At 45.3% G+C, this 22056-nt stretch overlaps 1 protein-coding gene across 1 annotated transcript in view; it reads right to left on the bottom strand.

The window, feature by feature from the left end:
* LPAR3 (lysophosphatidic acid receptor 3) overlaps positions 1-21231 on the bottom strand; it is an 81963-nt gene extending 60732 nt beyond the window's left edge. The window contains exon 1 of the mRNA XM_043460811.1: positions 21081-21231. The gene's annotated coding sequence lies outside the window, so the exon portion shown is untranslated. The remainder of the gene's footprint in view (positions 1-21080) is intronic.
* Between the last annotated feature and the right edge of the window lie 825 nt (positions 21232-22056).

The raw sequence follows: 22056 nt of genomic DNA, 5'->3' as shown, positions 1-22056 counted from the left end.
ACTAATGTTTTTCATCTTGAATTCTGCCAAATCTCCAGCTGGGCTTTTTTTTCTTTCTTTTTCTTTTTTTTTTCTATACTAAAGGTTTAGAGGGTTTGAATAGTTTCGACCCAGAAACAAAAGATGTTAAACTCTGGAGGTATTACCACAACTTTAAACTTCAGTAATTTAAGACTTCAGAAAATGATGGTTTAGAAAGTCTATATGTGGAATCCAAATGAAAACTTCAGGAGCAAAGCTTTCATTTAGACTCTCCCAAACTTGATTCTCTAAAACACGGTCCAGCCAGCCCATAATGTGGAAACAATTATGAAAATTAAGACATGTGAAAACCACTCAAGCAGCTTATTTCAAACTACATCTTGGGAGACAAGTTGCTGCTGGCCTTTTAGTTGGCTTTCAACAACACTTTCTTTTTCCCCTTAGGATGAAACAGGGTACCTCCAAAATGAGATCTGTTGGTGCTGTGCACATTTTCATTTCCTGTGGTCCACAAGTGTAGAACTCTCCTCTCCTCTCTGGAAGCCCCAGCCAGACGGGAGCTGGAGATCAGGTAAGTTTGTATACTAACAACCAGAATAGAGACCAGTCCTGCCAATCAACCACATTTGTGCACTGAATTCTTCTTACTAATTCATGTGAATGGCAAAATTAGGATAGCATGGGATATTTTAACTCCACATATGATCCCTGAGGTTCATTTCAGCCATGAATTTCAAGGCCCTTAAACTGCTGCCCCTCTGCCCAGAAGCCTCTTCCCCTAGGTATTCTCAGGGCTCACTCTGCCACCTCATTTCTGTCCAAACATCACTTCATCAGAGAGTCCCTTCCCTGCCACTTTGTAAAAGAGCCCCTCTCCAAACTCCCACCCCACCCCTTGCCAACTGCTGTCACCCTTTCCCCTGCTTTATTATTCTTTACAGCATTTTTCTGCACCCGACACCGTCTCCTTGGGGTTATGGTCTGTCTCCCCATGCGCTTAGGAAGCTGGGGCCTTTGTGCTATGGTGGCATGTCCCCAGCACGCGGAACAATGCCAGCACATAGTAGGCACTCCGTAGACACTAGTTCAATGCAGAATTAACTGAAGCACACATGTGCCCACACACACCCTACCTGTTTACCCAAACTGAGCATTATTACTTTCCGCTGCTGCTTCTGCTGCTGCATACTCTCTAATTAGGGTCTCAGAACTCTTTCACTTTCCTCTGTAGACTTGGCTCCCGGCCATGCTAGCTGAGAGGTGTGAGGAGTGGTGTTTGCCACCTTGGAACAAAAGCTTCACCAGAGCAGACAAATCAGGGTGGTCTGAAGGGTAGTTCCATGGTAGAGACCTCTCCCTGGTCTGTATGAACATCAGAAATTATGACTTCTCTTTGAGCATGACTTCCAAAGAAAAGGAGGACTCAATGGTGGCCAAAGCTAGGCCAATTGAGCAACAAAGTAAAGTAGGCTTGGACTATCACCCAGCATTAAAAAAAAGAAGATCTATTAGTCATACTGATAGAAATAAAAGACTGAAAAATATAATAAATGCAAAAGAAGAGATGAATCTCCCATGCAGAAGAATTCGAAATATATTATGTTCCCCTCCTTTAGAGGGGAATATCTCTGCCAGTCCTTACATGGGGACTGTGCATGGTGACTTCTTCCCAAAGAGGAGAGCGTGACAGGGTGTGGGCCTCTTTTCATTGCTGAAACCTGACAAAGATGACTTCGGCCAGGTAATCATGGTCAACATCAACAGTGACCAGTCACATTGCTAGCCTGTAACCTTGATCAGATGCGTTAAGAATGACACTTTACTCTGCAATCTTCTTTCCCAAAACCATGCTGCTGCCGCTTAGTCACTCAGTCATGTCCAGTCTACGACCCCATGGACTGGAGCCTGCCGGGCTCCTCTGTCCATGGGGATTCTCCAGGCCAGAATCCTGGAATGGGTTGACATGCCTTTCTCCAGGGGATTTTTCCAACCCAGGAATTGAACTCAGGTCTGCAGGCAGATTCTTTACCATCTGAGCCCCCAGGGAAGCCCAAGAATACTGAAGTGGGTAGCCTACCCCTTCTCCGGGGGATCTTCCCGACCCAGGAATCAAACCAGGGTCTCCTGCCTTGAAAGCAGATTCTTTACCAACTGTGCTACCAAGGAAGCCCTGCAAAACCCATAATCCCAGCCTGATCTGAGAAAAACCTCAGACAAATCCCAACAGGAAGACATTCTCAAAAATCATCAAAGTAATCAAAAACAAAGAAAATCTGAGAAACTGTTCCAGCTAAGAGGAACCTAAGGAGACATGACATCTAAATATAATGTATATCTCAGATCCTTGAACAGAAAAGGAATGTTATGAAAAAGTGAGACTATTTGAATGAATATTATGTTTATTAATATATAACATATATAATTATAATATAAACATTATATTTATATATTTATAAATATGTAATTTATAAATTTAAATATACCAAGTACATAATTATATGATTATATATAATAATTATATTCAATTATTATAATTATATAATATTATCTGAGAATAAATAAATAAACAAATATTTAGTTGATAATAATGTTTCCATATCAGTTCATTAAGTGTAACAAATGCACCATATTAATGGGAGACGTTAGTAATAGGAATAGGGGTATAACATGGGAACTCTCTATACTATCTGCTCAATTTTTCTGTAAATATGAAACTGTCCTATAAGCAAATAATATTTAAAATAGATTTTAAAAACAGAGGGGAGAGGACATCAGCTCTGCTATACTGCAACAATTTCAAAATAAATAAAGCCTGCAGGTTTCATAAGCAGTAACTTTACTCTTTGCTGTAGCAAAATAACACAGAGGCGCAGCCATCTGTTGGAGATTCAACTTAAATGGATACTGTCCATGACAGAAGACTGGGATCCTCGATATTCTCAGGTAAAGCTCATACATTTATATTAGGGCTACCTGCTAAGTGTAGGGCTACTACAAATCTGCTACCCTCTCTGAATACACTGGACTTTAAGCAAGTTAAACTCAATTCTGTTAAAAAGTTTCATTACTCTGTTTCTTAGGAACAAATGGTAAACTCAGGCAAAGTTGTCCTGATCTCGACCCCCGGTTCTCCACCTCGCCTCCAGGTCCCGCAGTACACCGAGAGACACTCCTGATAGTGTTCCCCAAACAGCGGACACACGGGAGGGGCAGGCACAACCGTGCACTCGGGAAACGAGAAGCTTCCGTGCCTCAAGCCATCTTCAGCTCAGAGTGGCGACACACAGGGGGACCTGCAGCGGGAGCTCAGCAGAATAAACAGATTACTGTGTCAGGGCTCGCTTCCAAGCCCTGTAGGTAGGGAGGCCTGCCTGTTGCATGTCAGCTGATTCGATCACTGCTTTCTCTCTCCATCAGGTGGGTGGATTTATGAAAGCGCAGGCTGTAAACACACAGTTTCTACCCAAGGACTTGTTTAATAAACAACTAGAGTCAAACGTATTGTTCCCCAGATGTCACTGATGACCGACTAAGGACTGTCTTAAACCTCTTGGTTAAACAGGAAAGCAAACTTGAAAACATACTGAACTAAACCAAATAAAAGAGGTGAGACATGGATTTTATGTGATCAGCAAATTCTCTGACTCAGCTTATCCAAGTGTAATATAAATCTTTAACTGTGTTTACTCTGTCAATTGTACACAATTTTAATCTCCTCTATTTCATTAGACTGGACAGATGACATACATTTTGGCCATCTTAAAAGTAATGATGCTAATCAGAATGCTTAAAATGAATAATATTTACATATACTATAACTCCATATGTTCTACTATATAGCAAATGATCCTTAGATCGTCATGTAATCACGTTTGAAGGAGGAGAGAATGCCAAAATTTAAAATGTGGACATTCATCCCTGAAAGAGATATTTTTTGTATAAAGAACTTTGTCACTCTGTGAAGATATATTTTGAGAAATTTCAAAGTTCCTACTTATAGCCAGTGACTTCTCAGAAGAATATCAGATTTCTTTTCGTTATAAAATTCACAACAGAGAAAATTTTGGTCCAAACGGCTTGTCTTAACGTAACCACATACTGCATTCATTCCCTGGCTCGATCCATTTCATGACTAAATCTGTCTCTGGTACTGAGAAGGATGTTCAAGAATCTCCTACTCTACATGGTGTGTTCCAAATAGTCCCCCACTGTTCCCAGTAACAGGTGAATAGTGACCTGCAGTGACCCCTCCTTGCTTCTGGAGAGCATGTCCACCCAGGTTAGTGCCTGCTTGAACCCTGAAATTCGATACAGAAAGGAAAATCACACTTTCAAAGCAGGTGGCTAGAGAGGGAAACGGTTGTTTTAATGAAAGCTTCAGAGGCTCTAAAGGAGAGCACCGAGGTTTGGTCACCAAAGCAGGAGTCTCACAGTCATCCCCATCCCATCCCCCTCTCCCACCCTATGCGTGTCGAGAAGTAAAACAGCACACCTGTATGAAGGTAATCAGGTCTCAGAAGTGCATATAAAAGACAAGAGAATGCGGTGCCTGATTTCAACCATCCACCCATTCAGCTCCCTTTCCAACCCTCTCCACGTGCTCTTTTCCCGGTTGGGACCACATCGGCTTCCTTGCCCTCCAGTGCCTACTCTGAGAGGTACAGTAAAAGATGAAGAGGAGGGGTGGGGCAGAGCTGAGACACTGACTTCCCCTGCTCACTCCCTGGCATATGTCTCTGGGTTGGCCGGGTTAGTACCTGGCAGGCAGCCTCTTGTTACTGGCAGCCTCCCCTTCCCCCTCTCCTTGGCTTTCAGTTTGAGGGGTGTTAACAGCTCCTTGCTGTTTCCAGCTCTGGGTCATTGCACCATCTCTTGATTTTCATGAACTCTGCCCTCCCCCAGTTACCAAGTGATCATCCCCCTCCTCCAGATACCAAACTCTCACGTAGTAAAACAGATATCATCTTCAAGTACATTATAATACAACAGTGTTATTTGAAAGGTGTTAATATGCTATAGATTTTCTTTAATCTTTTAGTATGATCAAGCACACGTAATATTTCCTAGCTACAAATGTAGCAACTCTCAGAGAAGGAAAGAGGAATAAACAGTATTCTCAAAGGCATGGCCAGTATTACGATTCTTTAGATGTTCCCTATGTCCCCTTAGACATGCCAGAACCCTAGCAAATTTCCCTACACACACTAAGTGATTCAATCGATGAGTGATTTGCCCACAGTTAGGGGTTATATGCAGGCTTTGCTAGTGGTTCTGTGGTAAAGAATCTGCCTACCAATACAGGAGATGCAGAAGACAATGGGTTCAATCCCAGGGTCAGGAAGATCCCCTGCAGTAGGAAATGGCAACCCACTCCAGTCTTCTTGCGTGAGAAATCCCATGGACAGAAGAGCCTGGCAGACTATAGTCCATGGGGTTGGAAACAGTCAGACGTGGCTGAGCACACACGTGTCTGCATCAGGGGTTATATACAAAAAGATGACTGCACGACAGATCCCCGCATGCCGGAGTCTACCTCATGGATGTCCTCCAGTGTAATCCAGCATCAGTCTCAGCTCTGAGTTCCTGGTCTTGTATGCCATGGAAATAAATGACATGGGTTGTGGTGTTCATTTGGGCCTCAGGTTAGCCAGGTCTGAAACTAGAACTGGAAAGCAGCAGCAGACTTTTCCTTAAGGTGCTGTGAAGGGGGTGAGGCAAAGAGGGGCAGGGTAGTGACAACCTCAACCAAGGGGGCACCTGCCACCTGATATGAGGCCAGGCAGACATTGCCACAGGGGCTGCCTTTTGGTGGCACCACTGATCCATCCTCCGCAGTGGCATTTCCAGGGGCAGGGCCAGCCAGGGGGGCTGGTGGATGAGAGCTGCTCTCCCAGAAGCTCTGCAGGCTGGAGATGCTAAAATGGTGGAGATACTACAACGGTGGTGATGCTGTAATGGCAGATGGTTTTCAGGCCCTGCGGACATGAACTGGACTCAGTCCCTAAGTAGACAAAGAGCGTGGGGGCTTACGGCACTGAGGGCGAGGGAGGGGCTCAGGAATCAGCTCATCTCCACTCCATCAGCAGTCTCATCTTATTCCAGCATTCCTCCCCTCTACTCTTCCAAAATGAATACAAACACACTTGGGGGAGCTCAGAGGCGGTCCTTAACTCTGGAACCTATACACAGGTATACACCTGGAACTTTCAGACATATATACATTCATTCTCCTAAGGTGACTCTTTATTTACTAAATTCAGATTCTTTTAGCCACTGGAGGGAACTCCCCTGTTACTGCAGTGTAGAAGCAGCCTCTGTCTCAGTGTCAGCCTTTACCACCAGACTGCGAGCTTCTGAAAGGCCACCAGTTTTTTACTCACATTTGTGCACCTGATGCCCAATATAAGGTCATGGACAACACGCGTCTAGTTCATGTGTTGGTTAGTTTTAGTTTGCTGGTTGGGAGTAGAGCAGGCAAGAACTTGATCACCCTTTACTGAATGATGCCTGGGTGACACAGAAGTAGAAAGAAAGTATAGGCTATTCTTTCAAGAAATTCGGCTATGAAATACTTGGTACCTCTCCTATGGCATTCAACACACCGTATTAAATATTTGTCTTCACTTTACTTCCAAACCTGTTGGGCAGAGCTGGTATCCTTCTGTCCCACTGTTCTCTGAAGCACAAACACAGAATCTTGCTTGTAATCAGCACATAATAAATATATGCTCAATTTTACTGAATAATTCAATAACAAATCCTTTATTTCCAGTCTCTCTTTTTCTTTGGTTTCACTGTGGATATGGACAGAGAGTTACTCTCTTTTTGAAACTCCCCTCCCAAGCCTCTGTGACCCTGCTCTTTCCTGCTTCTCTTTCCACTGTCCTCAATATTTCTGTCATGCTTTCTTCCATCAGCCTTGGAGTGTACATATTCCTAGACTTGGCTCTCAGGTCTCTCTTCTTTTCCTTTTGATTGCTTAAGTTATTTCCTCTATATGGTGACTCTAGAACTAGCTTAAGCCCTGACACTGCTCATGTCCTCTCTCTCTCATGCTAAGCTCCCAAACTGCCTCCAAGATAAACAAGAAAGTCACCATGAGGGTAGCATCTGTGCAGGATGGGATGAAACCTCCTTCAGTTCAGCTGTTGGAATAGGAACAAAGTTTGAGGCTTAAGCACTAGGTTTTAATGCAGGGGTTAAAGCAAGGGTGGTCTTGGGTTTTATTAGTTGTTTGTAGCATAGCATTTGCAAGCTGGCAGAGAGGTTTGGGATTGGAGAGACTTCTCCCAGCTCACACTGGCCTGGACTTTTTGTCTTCCCTCTTTCAGGGCTTTGCTTGGATTCAGGATAGACTAGTAGAACCCCTTTCCCGGTGCTCCACCAGTCCTGATCACTGCAGCATCCCAGGCAATCAGATCCACTTCTGCCCCAGCACTTTGAACACAGCCTTGTGCATTCTAATGCCAAATCTGTGTATCTCATTTCTGGATTTCCTCCTGAGAATGGTTCTTGGGCCCTTCTTGCACAAACTTCCCCCTTGTTAACCTCACCACACTACCAGCCTGTGGCCCTCAGACTGCATAAAAGGACCAGCAGAATCCCAGACTCCACTTCCAAGAGGTCCTGTTCTGAGTGACAGGACCCTGAGCTTAGGACAATTCTTCCAACTCACTTGCCCATGGCTGTCTGCTGCCCTGTGACTTCTCTCATAATTATTTCTGTCGTCATTCTTGGCTTTATGGTCTATGGCACAGACTGTTAGATCATGTCTTCCTTTTCTTACAGAGTAATACACTCCATTCCCCAGCCTCCTTACAGCCAGGGTGGTCGTGTGGCTAACTCCTTGCTAATTGACTGTGAGCGTGAATGAAGAGCACAGCTCCCGGGTTAGCCCTGGAACAGCCCAGACACCTTCATGCTCTTTCACCTTCCCGCATGCTGGAGCTCAGAGAGGCCTGTGATCTGGCACTGAACATCCAGACCAAGACAGAGCCCTAGAAGCACAGCTCAAAGTCATCTGGGGACAACTTTCCATTAATAAACAGATAAAAACACAGAAATTATGAATAAACACCTAGAAATGTCTGTCACAATTTGACGTTGTTATGAAATACAAATGCATGATCTCTGGAGTCCAAACCAAAATACTGGTCTTCAGCACACTGGATGTAAAGAAATCTATCTTTAAACAAAGGGAGTTTGAGAAACGTTACCCTGGTAGATGGTGGACAAACAAAAGAAAAGGAGCCCTTCAAATCCAAACCACTCACCTCAGGATTATTAACAAGAGAGAGAAAAAAAACAACTTCTGTCATCTTCAAATCACTGGATTCAGGGGCCTCTCTGCCAAAGAAGCCTGCAGCTCTAGGTGCAAGTGTTGGAAGGAAACATGCTCTGAGCGTGCATTGGCTGCTCCTCACAGTTTTTAGTGTGTGTGTGCGCGCGCTCAGTCACTCAGTCGTGTCTGACTCTTTGTGACCCTATGGACTGCAGACCACCAGCATCCTCTGTCCATAGGATTATCCTGGCAAGAGTACTGGAGTGGATTGACATACCCTTCTCCAGGGGATCTTCCTGACCCAGGGATCAAACCAGCATCTCCTGCGTCTCTACATTGGCAGGCAGATTCTTTACCCCCGAGTCACCTGGGAAGCCCTAGCTTTTAGAAAGGCATTCCCAGAAAGAGAGGAGCTCAGGCAAAGATCATCTGTAAGCAAAAATGGGGGGAAATGGCCAGTACCTAGAAGCTGGAGGCCTTGGAGGATCAGAAAAGTTAACTGCCTCTACAACTGCAAAGCCTAGAAAATAGTATCATTGCTCACAGCCTTTCTCAAAGGACTCTCGGTAAAACATGGCATTGGAACAAAGAAGTCAGGCTGATAGGAAAGATCAGAGTAAGTGTGCACCCTCCTGCCCAAGTTCTGTTTTTGAGGAAGTCAGAGTAGAGACCACTAAGGAGAGGAAGAGAGAGATGGGCCCAGACAGAAGCTGGGAAATAAGGAATGCTAGAGAACTTGATCCAGGATAGAACCTGGATATGGTAACTGGTGTGTGGAACTGACCAAAAGCAAACAGATCAGAAGACTGTAAACTTTTTTAAGAAACCATACTGCCATGGAAGCTACAGCGTGGCATGGAGCTCACACTTTCCAACATCCATTTCAGATATGGCCACAGAGGGTAATGGACAAGGAAGAACTTCCTAGGTGACAGAGTCAAAGTCAAGGCCAGTAGGAAGACTCTCCCAGAGAGCAGAAGCAGGGATTGAGGCGGGGAAACCTTAATCATTCCTGCCCAGCAGTGTTTCATCATTTTTACACACCTGCAGCTGCTGGGTGTCTTCCACTTTTCAGAATGGGAGTTTTATTTTGTTGTGGTCTGCTTGTTTCTATTCCTCCATTGTATAATGAATCAGTCGGTCAGAATAAGCAATGAAATGGACATTTTATCATGAGTATTTAAAACAGGGTTTAGAGAAGGGAAGGCCAGACCTGTGGAGTTCTGGTCACCTAAGTCCTTCCAAGGAAAGTATGGCAGGCTGTGACACACAGGAGGCTGGGGAGCAGGGAGAAAACAGCACAAGCTTTGGCGACAGCTGGCCCCGGGTCAGATGTGGCCTCATCACTGTCAGCAACACCTCTAACCTGGCACATCCCTGATCTGGGCAGACCCTTTTCCTTCATCTCTGAAAGTAACTGCAGCACAATAACTACAACAACTATATAGATTATTGAAAGAATAATGAAAGCAATGTTTATAAAGCACCTAGCAAGATGCTTAGCACATAGGGTGTACTCAATAAATGGTAGATAATACTTCCCAAGAAAGTTAGTTAACTCAAAATTTTCCCCAAATTCAATGGAATATACAACTGGCATTCTGGAATCACTGTTCACACTCTAACCCTTCAATTTAACAAGGACCAATAACTAAGGCATCCTATACCTACACCAAACTAACTACAGTCCAGGAAAGACTCTTCCCCTGCCTGAAAGTATGGGCCCAGCACTGCTGTGATGAGGCTTAGGGTGCTGCCACTTCCCTCTTCTGCTGCTTGAAACAAAACAGGGAAGCAGGAAGGGGCAGGTAGAAGGGGGTGAGGAAGCAGAGGAGAGGCAGCGTGGTGTGGTGGAAGAACACGGGTTTGGGGTCCTGGGTTCAAGTATTAGTAGTAAAGCAGGTGAGCAGAGTGGTTAAAGAGCAAGGCCCCGACAATGAACATCATACTCAACATTGAAAAACTGAAAGTTCTTCCTTTAAGATCAGGAGGGACAAGGCAAGGATACTCACTCTGACTACTTCGTTCAATAGAGTATTTCAAGTTCTTGCCAGAATCAGACAAGAGAAGGACATAAAAAGGTATTCACATCAGAAATGAAGGCGTAAACTTATATATATGCAGATGACATGATCTCATATGAAGAAAACCCTAAAGATCCCACACACATTAAAAAAAAAAAACCTGTTAGAACTAATGGATGAATTCAGTAAAGTTGTAGGACACAAAATCAACATACAAAAATCAGTTGCATTTCTAAACACTAACAACAAACAAACTGAAAAGGAAATTAAGAAAATCTGATTCACAATAGCATTATAATGAATAAAATACTTAAGAATTAATATAACCAAGGAAGCGAAATATTTGTATATTCAAAACCATAAAACAATGGTGGAAGAAACTGAAGAAGACATAAGTAAATGGAAAGACATTCTGTGCTCATGGATTAGAACCTAATATTGTTAAGATATTAGAGCAGAAAGTGAAGAACTAAAGAGTCTCTTGATGAAAGTGAAAGAGGAGAGTGAAAAAGCTGGCTTAAAACTCAACATTCAGAAAACTAAGATCATGGCATCTGGTCTCATCACTTCATGGCAAATAGATGGGGAAACCATGGAAACAGTGACAGACTTTATTTTCTTGGGCTTCAAAATCACTGTAGATGGTGACTTCAGCCATGAAATTAAAAGACGATTGCTCCTTGGAAGAAAAACTATGACCAACCTAGACAGCATATTAAAAAAACAGAGACATTACTTTGCCAACAAAAGTTCATCCAGTCAAAACTATGGTTTTTCCAGTAGTCATGTATGGATGTGAGAGTTGGACTATAAAGAAAGCTGAGTGCTGAAGAACTGATGCTTTTGAACTGTGGTGTTGGAGAAGACTCTTGAGAGTCCCTTGGACTGCAAGGAGATCCAACCAGTCCATCCTAAAGGAAATCAGTCCTGAATATTCATTGGAAGGACTGATGCTGAAGCTGAAGCTCCAATACTTTGGCCAAGTGATGTGAAGAGCTGACTCGTTGGAAAAGACTGATGCTGGGAAAGATTGAAGGCAGGAGGAAAGTGGGACGACAGAGGATGAGATGGTTGGATGGCATCACCAACTCAATGGACATGAGTTTGAGTAAACTCCAAGAGTTGGTGATGGACAGGGAGGCGTGACGTGCTAAGGCCCATGGGATCGGAAAGAGTTGGACACGACCGAGCAACTGAACTGAACTTAAACGAACTGATTGTTAAGATGCCTACACAACAAATTCAGGGCAATTGCTATCAAAACCTCAGTGGCACTTTTTTTTTACATAAATAGAAAAAAATCTTACAATTCATATGAAAACACCAAGGATTCCAAATAGCCAATACAATCTTGAGAAAGAACAAATCTGGAGGCCTCATATTTCCTGGTTTCAAAACATACTACAAAGCAATACAAAGTTACAGTTATCAGAAAAAGTATGACATAAAGACAGACATATAGACAAATGGAGGCTTCACTCGTGGCTCACATGGTAAAAAATTTGCCTGCAATGTGGGAGACCTGGGTTTGATCCCTGGGTCAGGAAGATCCCCTAGAGAAAGCAATGGCTATCCACTGCAGTATTCTTGCCTGGAGAATTCCATGCACAGAGGATCCTGGTGTGCTACAGTCCATGGGGTCACAAAGTCGGACACGACCGAGTGACAGACACACACAGACAGATGGAACGGAATAGAGAGCCTAGGGATAAATTCATGTATATATGATCAACTGATCTTTGGCAAGGGTGCCAAGAATATGCGATGGGGAAAACAAATGGTGTTGGGGAAACTGGATATCAAAAGGCCAAAAAGAGCATGGCCTCTGGTGATAACTGGCCTGAGTATAACACCTTGCTTTTGTTGTTGTTGTTGTTTAGTCACTCAGCTCTATCAGTCTCTTGGTGACCCCATGGACTATAGCCTGACAGGCTCCTCTATCCATGGGATTTCCCAGGCAGGAATACTGGAGTGGGTTGCCATTTCCTTCCAGGGGATCTTCCTGGACCAGAGATCCAACCTGTGTCTCCTGCACTGGTGGGCAGATTCTTTACCACTGAGCCAACAGGTAAACCCAAAGCCTTGCTTACCAGGTTTAACCTCTCTGTGCCCTAATTTTGTCATCTATAAAATGGGAATAAAAACAGTACCCTCTTCCTAAGACTACTGGGAGATTTAATGAGGCATTCAGAATAGTCTCTGACACAGAGGCTGTATTGTTATTATCAGTGGGATCTGAAGACAGTTGGGCTTCCCAGGGGGCACTAGACCTTGGTTTCCATCCCTGGGTCAGAAAGATCCCCTGCAGAAGGAATGGCAACCCACTCCAGTATTCTTGCCTGGGAAATCCATGGACAGAGGAGCCTGGCAGGCTGCATTCCATGGGGTCACAGAGGGTTGGACACGACTGAGCACGCACACATGAGGACAGTTACTTAACCTCTTTGAGCCTCAATTTTCTCTGTTATGAAAGTGAGACAAGACTAACTTGTTAGGTTATTGGGTTATTGGGACAAAGTGAGTGAAATAGCCAGTGTAAAGTTCTCAACCCACTTCCAGGTCCAGAGGAGTCAGACAAGTCCAGTAAAGCAACAGGGCAAGTCTGTTCCCAAGAGGTGGGGGCAGGGGTCCCAAGAGACACGACCAGGGAGGGAAGATCAAAGGAGGAAATCCCTCCCTCAGGCTGGGGGGGGGGTGGTCACTGGCATTACAACCTCAAGACGGCTCCCCTCTACCACCCTGTCCAGGGTCACTAACTGGTATTTCTCACGACCAGCTGGAAACATGCGGCCCCAGAGAAAAAGTACAAATGGAGTTTAGCAGCCGGGTGTTTAATCCTCACCCGATGAAATTAAACCTGATGTTTAATCTTCTGATAATTTTACTACACTTCCTCTAGAACGCTCTACCTGGATCTTGGAGTAACCCATCAAGATATATTCACTAAAGGACCAATGAACAGTTTTCGAGGTGACTTCATGTCTCTTTTCCCATTGAGCCCATGGTGAGATGGGCAGCATAGCTTTCTCTATCTCACAGACGAGAAAACTAAAACTAGGAAACACTGATTCACTCTGACCAGCTCTCAGCCTTCACATCCAGGGCTCTTTTCACCACACTGACCACTAGAGCCTCTTTTTTTTTCAGTAGTTAATCCCCTAACCCCACGAGAAATAAAATATGCAGATTTGTTCTCCATAATGACATTAATGCCTTTTGCAAACATTTAGTGATTCTAGAAGTAATGTAATATGATTGTGGTAAATGTCAATAAAAATTCATAAATGTATCTCTACTTAGAATTTTTGACAAGAGTTTATGGGGGAAAATCCATAATCAAATGAAAATGACTGGCTAAAACTCTAAATACAAGATAGAAAATAGCAACGATTAGTTAGTTTGCCTGCTTCAGAGAAAACTCAGAAGAGCAAGCAACGCAGTTTACTTCTAACATGTTGAATGATATAATTTAAGAAACAGTTTCTCCTAACGCATTTTACCTTCCCCATCAACTCAACAGAGTCTACCAGCTGAACTAGGCCACAGACATCAATTATCTGACTACAGAAGTTAGACTAGAACTTAACTAAGAAAGGCTAGTGATGACCTAGTATCAACCCATGGAAACTTTAAAAAATGTATATACTATTTCTCTTTTTGCTTTCTATCATTCTCATCTTCTCTCTTCCGCGGCCTTCTCTTTTCTCCCCCCGCCCAGAACTGAGGGGCCAGCAGGTGGCTGAGAATGCAGTGTGATGAAAGGGAATGTGGGGAGTTGCAAGGAAGAATAGGCTATAGTTGGGGAACCACACAGTGAGCTGGAGGGATTGGAGGCTGATAATAAAGCTGCACGTATGCCTGAGCTAACAGGCCTGGAAGTCAAAGACAGGCAGCAGTGGGAAGAGCGGCGGACACAGAGGAAGCAGGATGGCCTTTGTGGCTGAGAGATGAGCTACTTTGAACAAATAAGTAAAAATACTTAAGGTAATGGGAGTCAAGTTTCTAACTGCCAGAGATGATATGTAGAAATATATAAACAGATAAGACTAGAAAGATCCTTGGGTGTTGAGTTGGAATTGGAGGTCTTAGTATGAACTCGTGATTTTATAATATACGGCCTTATGTAGACAATACATAAGTGTATATGTATATATACATCTATTTCCTAGTTTTGTCCTCTGAGAGATCCAAAGCAACAATACCCCAGTGACAACAGGCACACCAACCTTCCATATCTTGTTTTCCAAATACCATTCTCTACCAAAAGGGATGACTAACCAGGTCAGGGAAAGTACAAGATAAGCCTGGGATATCTTGTGATGACAGAAAACTTTAAAATGCTCAGTGAATGATTAGGATGCCAAAAGGACAAAGGAGCCAGTTCAGAGGGATTCTCAACTGGTCAAACGGAGAACAATTTGAGCATCAAAATAAATAATGATAGTAAGAGATCTCAACATATTGTATTCAAAAGGAATCCACGAATATGTCCTAATATAATGAAGAAATGCATGAAGGAGAAAAAGTTCTTCCTTATAATAGAATGCCAACTAACAAATGTGAAAGGAGTGATGGAAATAAAGAATCACCATTTGGCAACCTTCAGAGAGGTAGCTGATTCAGGCAGGAAGGCAGCAGGGAAGAATAAAGAGTCATGTCCAATGTTCATTGACCCTATGGACTGTACAGTCCATGGATTTCTCCAGGACAAAATAGTGGAGTGGGTAGCCTTTCCCTTCTCCAGGGGATCTTCCCGACCCAGGGATCAAACCAGGGTCTCCTGCATTGCAGGTGGATTCTTACCAACTGAGCTATCAGGGAATCCCAATAAGGCTTTAGGTAGAGGCTTAATGAGGAACAGGCTATTAGAATAACCTCAGAACACCTCTCCACAAACACCAATATGTTTCAAAGGGAAAAATGGTGAATTGAAGGTGGGTAGATGTGGCAGACACCAACATAATCAGGTGATTAGGGCCAAAATTCCAGTGGTGATTAGGCTGATATTGTGTACCTTCTGATGTGATGTGCTAAGAAGAGCAGAGCATCCTGCCAAGAACATATGCTCAAGTCTGGTTCGGAAGAAATGCCTGCCAGACCCAGGTTGAGAGTCATCTACTGTATGCAAGACCTGTGTAACTGCAAGGGCTTTAGGAAAGGGAAAGTCTGAGGAACTATTCTAGAAAACAACATGACAAATTTAACATGAATCCCAAATCAGGCAGGAAAAGAAGAGACATCTGGGGGACTCTTGATGAAATACGGGTGGGCTTTGTGGATTGGATGGTACTGCTGTAACAATGGCAACTTCCTGGTTTGGTGGTACAAGGATTATTGTTTTGTGCAACTTGACTGGGTTATGGGATGCCCAGGTAGCTGGTAAGTCATTATCTAAATGTGCTGTGAGGATGGTTCTAGGAGAGATTAGCATTTGGATCTGTAGACTGAGTAAAGAAGATGATCCTCAAGCAACGTGGCTGAGTATCATCCAGTCTGCTGAGAGACTGAATAGAGCAAAATGGAGGAGGAAGAGCCAATATTCCCTGTTGTCTGAGCTGGGATAACATCTCCTCCTGTCCTCAGACATCAGAGCTCCATTCCCAGGCCTTCAGACTCAGACTGAATTACACTACCTGCTTTGCTATTTCTTCAGCCTGCAGATGGCAAGACTGTGTGACTTCTCAGCCTCGATGACCCTAAGTCAATTCTTAAAACAAACACCCTCTTATAAATAGCTATCCCATTGGTTCCATTCTTTGGAGAACCCTGACTAATCCTAATGCCATGGGGATATAGAAAAAGATTATACTCATTTTCTCCTTGCCAGACCCATGTGACAGTTTAGTTCAGGGAAAGGGCTCCCATTCAAAGGATTGACCTATTAGAAATCAACCAGGGTAGGAGGCAAATCATTCAGGGATGTTCTATACCCGATGCCTTGCTTTGATTTTCAATAACTAGTTACTCTCAAGGGCGCTGAGCCTTAACATTGGATTCTAGCTCTCTTTGGGAAGTGAACGGCTGTGACCGACTCTACTGCCCACCTTTGATTTCCATGCTGTGAGTCCATCTGGGGACAGCTCAAGCCTTTCTGAAAAGGAGGGGTTTGGAGGCAGAGGACTTGCCTTAAAGGTGCATTTACAAAGCAAGCACACTGCTTTTATTCAGATTGCATATTTGTTTGGAGAGGCTTTGGGCAAACTAGTGGCACTTAGGGAGGAGATAAAATGCCCTCCAACCCACCTCTGCCACCTGCCAAGCCACCCTGATGATACCACATCAGGCTGCACAAGGCTGAATCAACCAGGGCTAGTAGGTCTTCCAGCAAAACATCCAGGGAACAATAAAGACACAGGATAGCTGATCAGTAATTTCAGGGGCTGACTAACATCGTTAGGAAGGGGTGGGGCAGGCTGTTTTCCAGAGTGGCACTCAAGTCTGGCCCAGACTTGGCTGTATGAATAATTCACATCTGAGGATGGGAGGCAAGGTCCATGGGAGCAGGGAGGGGAACAGGCAATCGAGGAGTTCAAGGCAGTAGGCAGATGGGACAAGAGGCTAGGGGTCGGGGCCACAGAGGCCAGGCCAGGAGATGAAGAGCAATAAGAATGAAGACATCAGCCTGGAGAGGGAAGAGGGGGTACAATCCAGGAAGTGAGACTTTCCTTTCATTGGGCTCTATTCTGGCTCACCAGGCAAGTCAGACAGAGAGCAACACACACCTTTCAGACTGAATGAAATAATAAGCTTAATTGTTCGGGGTAGGAGGGGGAATGCCTTGAGTCAGTTTAGTGCTTTGCAGAGTAAGCCTTAGAGACTCAAGTTACCAAGTAGGCACAGGCCAGTGAGGACAGCTCGCGCATGCGTGCTAAGTTGCTTCAGCAGTGTCCAACTCTGCGACCCCACGCACTATAGCCCACCAGGTTCCTCTGTCCATGGGATTCTCAAGGCAAGAACACTGGAGTGGGTTGCCATGCCCTCCTCCAGACAATCTTCCTGACCCAGGGGTCAACCCACGTCTCTTCTGTCTCCTTCATTGGCGGGCCGGTCCTTCACCACTAGTGCTACCTGGGAAGCCCAGGGACAGGAGAGGGCACCCCAATTTAATGTCTGATGATCACCAGTACCGCTCTGCTCTGACTCACTGGCTGGTTAGTTAACTCTATGTTTCTGTCTACCAAGAACTGAGATGAGCAGACAGCACAGGTAATTCTAAGATGGAATGAAAACTTCTTTGGACCTCTGCCCTGGGCCTTCGATCACACAATGTTAGGTAATCTTGGTCCTGACATTTCTCTTCCTCTCATACTTCCCATGGATCAATCTCTCAACCTTTGGCTGGATTTCCTCCTTGAGGAGGCAGCAAATTCAAAACGTCCAACACCCATGTGGAGGTCCTCCCACCCCTACAGCCTGTCTGCCCCACATCTGGAGGCCCTGCCTCTTTAATTCCAACATTTATGTGACCCTGGCCGGGCACAAAGCTCTTCTGCATACCTGACTTAATGGGACCTAACACAACCAATGCAGGTAGCTAGAAAAGGAATTATTACCCCCATTGTGCAAATGAGAAAACTAATTCAAAGACGATAACCTTTATTCAAGGTTACAAGAGCTCACACAAGTATGGCTGGGATTAGAACCCAGACCCCTGTACACCAGACTGCCTCTCTAACCCAGCACTGTAAGGGCACAAGCTCTTGGGGCTTTCACTCAGCTCTGCACCCCTCACCTCCACCTTTCCCAGCCACAGCAAGACTAAGTTCCAGGGGACTCCTCCACACACACACAGAATCCAGGATGAGGGTCAAAGGTCCGAGAGGGGGCAGCTCAATACCTTGAAGAGAAACGATGGACGGAAGAGCAAAAGGGCCATGGAGAGGAAGCAGGAAAATGAAGAAAGTGAGAAGAACATCTCTAAGTCACCCAGGACTTGGGAATCTCTCTTTGCACTCTCACCGGTACAATGTACATTTGCACCACGTTGATAGAAATGTCAATATTTTAGGGTTTATCTAGGAGGGAAAGGGGGCAGCCAGCGTTTAAGGAGGACTTCCTGTTCATCAAGACCCAACTAAGTGCTTTCTCTCTTCATCTTGGGAGGTGGATATAATCTTCATTTTTACAGACAAGGAAATTAGAGAGGTGAAGCGAAGTATTCATAGTCGCAAAGCCTGGCCTGGAACAAAGGCTGATCTGACTGCAAAGCCCAGCTCTTCTCTTTACACCACAGTAATAACGCCCTGGGCCTGGGCTCTGCCATTTAGAACCTTGCAATCAGACTTAACCACTCTGTTGGGTATAATCACAGTCCAGAAAGCATTTTGAACTAATGTATACTCCACAGAGAATGGCTAATGGGTAATTTAAGTTATAGTAATTCCCATTCGAGTTACAGTGATTCCCCCAGCCACAGCCCGAAGAAATCAGACGCTAGGCTTAGATTATGGTGGATTTCTGCTCCAAGATGAAAAACTTGGGGGAGAGGCAGCCAGCCTCGGGCATGGGTGCACCACTTTGAGGGTGTGTGCCTTGATTGCTAACTGGCTATGGTGCTATGTGTGCAGGGGTTCCTTTGTGTCTATGCGTTTTGGAAAAATGAGAGAGGATTAGAGTGTAGATTTTCAAATAGGTTCTGATGAACATAAATGGAAAATTATCCCATTTTGAAATGTTTTCATTTTAGTCTTCATTTTTAGAAAATATACGTAGATCTGCTCAATAAAACATCTTGTACATCATCCAGATATGTAAATTGTTCTTTAGTCACTAGGTTGTGTTCAACTCTTTATGACCCCGTGGACTGTAGCCTGCCAGGCTCCTCTGTCCATAGCATTTCCCAGGCAAGAATACTGTAGTGGGTTGCCATTTCCTTCAGGATTATTGCCAATCCTTCAGGGATTATTCCTGACCCAGGGATCAAACCCAAGTCTCCTGTGTTGGCAGACAGACTCGACCCCTGAGCCACCAGGGAAAACTAGATATTTGACTAGATGTGACCTAATAATATAAAGAGGCTGGTAACTACTATTTATACATTTGTAAGATTTAGAAAAGAAATGTGTTACTTAGAGTTAAAGCTACAAAGTTTTGAATTCTAAAGACAAAAATAGAAAACTTGAAAAATGTGTTCAAATAATCTGTTTTCCTAGGTACTTGTTACTTACATGGACTTCCCAGGTAGCGCTGGTGGTAAAGAACCCACCTGCCAATGCAGGAGGCGTAAGAGACATGGGTTCGATCCCTGGGTTGGGAGGAACCCCTGGGGAAGGAAATGGCAACCCACTCCAGTATTCTTGCCTAGAGAAACCCATGGATGGACAGAGGAACCTGGCAGGCAACAGTTCATGGAGCTGCAAAGAGTCGGACATGACTGAGCATGCATACACACACATGCACGCACTTGGTACTTAAATTGACATAACAATGAATATGTTATGTCCAGATGACTGAATATCACTGCATGCTACATACAGTCGCATGGTACAAGAGACACCTCCAGAAGCTTATCTCAAGTATAAAAACCTCACTGGCAGGGGTTGCTTGCTGTCTTTTTTAGAACAGCCCACTTTGTTTGGACAAGCATGGTGTTAATAGAGCAGAGGTGGTGTGTTTCTAACTGTATCACTTCTGTTCAAAAGGAAAATTCTACTCACTGGATCAGAACACACAAAATTGGATGCAATTCCTCATCGGAAGCAGGGTTAGCAACCCCTGATAAGTAGTTCACTGGGAAACCCAATAACTCTCCTTACCAATACAAAAGTTCATGCATTGATGACATGCTGTGCAGTGCATGAAATAATAACTCACTGGTGAAGAGGGATCGCCTGTGACTGGCATTTACTTTATTTTCTGACTTACAAAAGTAGGAACCGCCAGAAGCTAAAAGCAGCTCTTAACTTCTAAAATAATATCCCAAGGCCAGGTGATACCCAGAGCAGCAAAGAAGTGAGGGGGGCGAAATGCACCGCAGGGACAGTAATAAGTAACATTTCGTGGAAAATACCGTTTAAAAATGACCTATATGTTTTGGGGGCAGTTTTAATGATTCCCTTAATAAAACTAAACTGTTTCCAATACGCACAGTCACTCCTCAAAGTACTTGCTTGAGAAATTTCTAAGCAATTTTAGGTAGTTGTAACTTGTTGAAGGAAAGCAATAAAGTAACACTGCTACAGAACAAAGCACTTTTGTTTGCCGGTGGTGAGGGGGACCGCCAGGACCTTCACTTACTCTCAAAGCACAGCCCCTGACAGGGTTACCAGTGAATTCATAATAACCATTGCCCAAATCTTTGGATGCCTCGCATGGTTCGAACTGTTCCCTAACTAACACACCGCCAGCCCGGGAGGAGTTGATGGCTGGAAAATGTTATATCTGTGGGCTCTACGGGAGAACCTCAGTTCACCATCGACGGCTGCGAGACCGAGTTTGGAAAAGAAGCACCTGTGCAAGGTCAGAGCGGAACCTGAGCCCGGCTCTCCGCTCCTCTGCGCCCAGCCCACCAGCTCACAGCAGGGACCGACGCAGCGCGGATTCTGCATCCCGACGGCTTTTTACTCTTGGGGGGAGGGGGGCGGGGGGAAGGAAGGCGGAAAGGGCAAGATGTGCTCCACGTCGCCCAAAGAGGTCTGTCCAAGGTACGTGGAATAGGTATGGGGTCCGGGCTGGACGCCAGGCAACCCCAAAAAGCCGAGGGCTGGGCCCGGCAGAGATGCGCCCCGACCTCCCCACGCGGCCCGGCCGGCTGCAGCTCCGGGAACCCTCCCCGAGCTCCGCGCCCCACTCACCGCTCACGCTCGCCCGCACCGCCGAGCCCGGGAACCGGGACCGCTGCTGCTGCCGCATGCCCTCGGGGCCGAGCGCGACGGGCGACCGGGGGCCGGGCGCTAGCAGCGGCGGAGGACGCGGCGGGCGGGCGGGCGGGCGGCGGCGCGCCTCCTCTTCAGTGGCCGCTGAGACCCGCAGGGAAGTCAAAGTTTGGCAGAGCGAGGGGCGGCGCCCAGGGGGCGGAGGGTCCGCGTCCCGCCCTGCTCCGCCTCTTCCCGCTCCGCCCGGTCCGACTGTTCCCACGGAAGAGCGCCCCCCACCGGCGAGGCACGGATCGGCGCTCGGGGCTCTTCTGCAGATGCCCTTCTGCCTGGGACTGTCCCCGGCAGTGCGACCGGCCTCCAGGAGGAGATGGCACTCATTGAAGGACCCCTAGCACCCACAGGCCCTACAGAGCCATACCTGGGAGTCCTGTATTAAAGCACTGTCCCCCTGTACCTCTCCTCATTCTGCGGGGAGAGATTCCTTTGAAGTGGCTTCAGGAAGTACAGCCCACGTGGGAGGCAGCTGGCTGCGTGCTCTAAAACTTGAATCCCAAAGCCCTTTAAGGGAGCACGCAGCCCCCAGAGGCCAAGGGTGTTTACAGACATTTGACTTGGGGCCTTTCCTAGGCACCTGTTTATTGCGACAGGGAACAAAAAATATTTAAAGTTCTTGTAAGAGAATTCTGGGCCTCTTGGGGTCAAGAGTCTTGGATACTGTTTCTCAAAGCTGAAATATAAAGCCTCCATTGACCCACCTTTGGTAAAGAAGGAAGGTGCAAAGTAAACCAATGTTTGTCATGAAGACTTTGTTCTCTCTGAAGTCTGCAAAGCAAAAAGGGCACAGACGTGCAGAGTAGGGTTTTCCCGGTGACCACACAGGAGGGAAATACGGTAAAGGTCCTTCCTCCTCATGCTTCAAAACCTTGGGAAACCCAGACAGAAGCAGAGATGT

Source organism: Cervus canadensis, chromosome 2, assembly GCF_019320065.1.
Source record: "Cervus canadensis isolate Bull #8, Minnesota chromosome 2, ASM1932006v1, whole genome shotgun sequence".
NCBI classification, from domain to species: Eukaryota; Metazoa; Chordata; class Mammalia; order Artiodactyla; family Cervidae; genus Cervus; species Cervus canadensis.
This window is presented reverse-complemented; position numbering and strand designations above follow the sequence as displayed.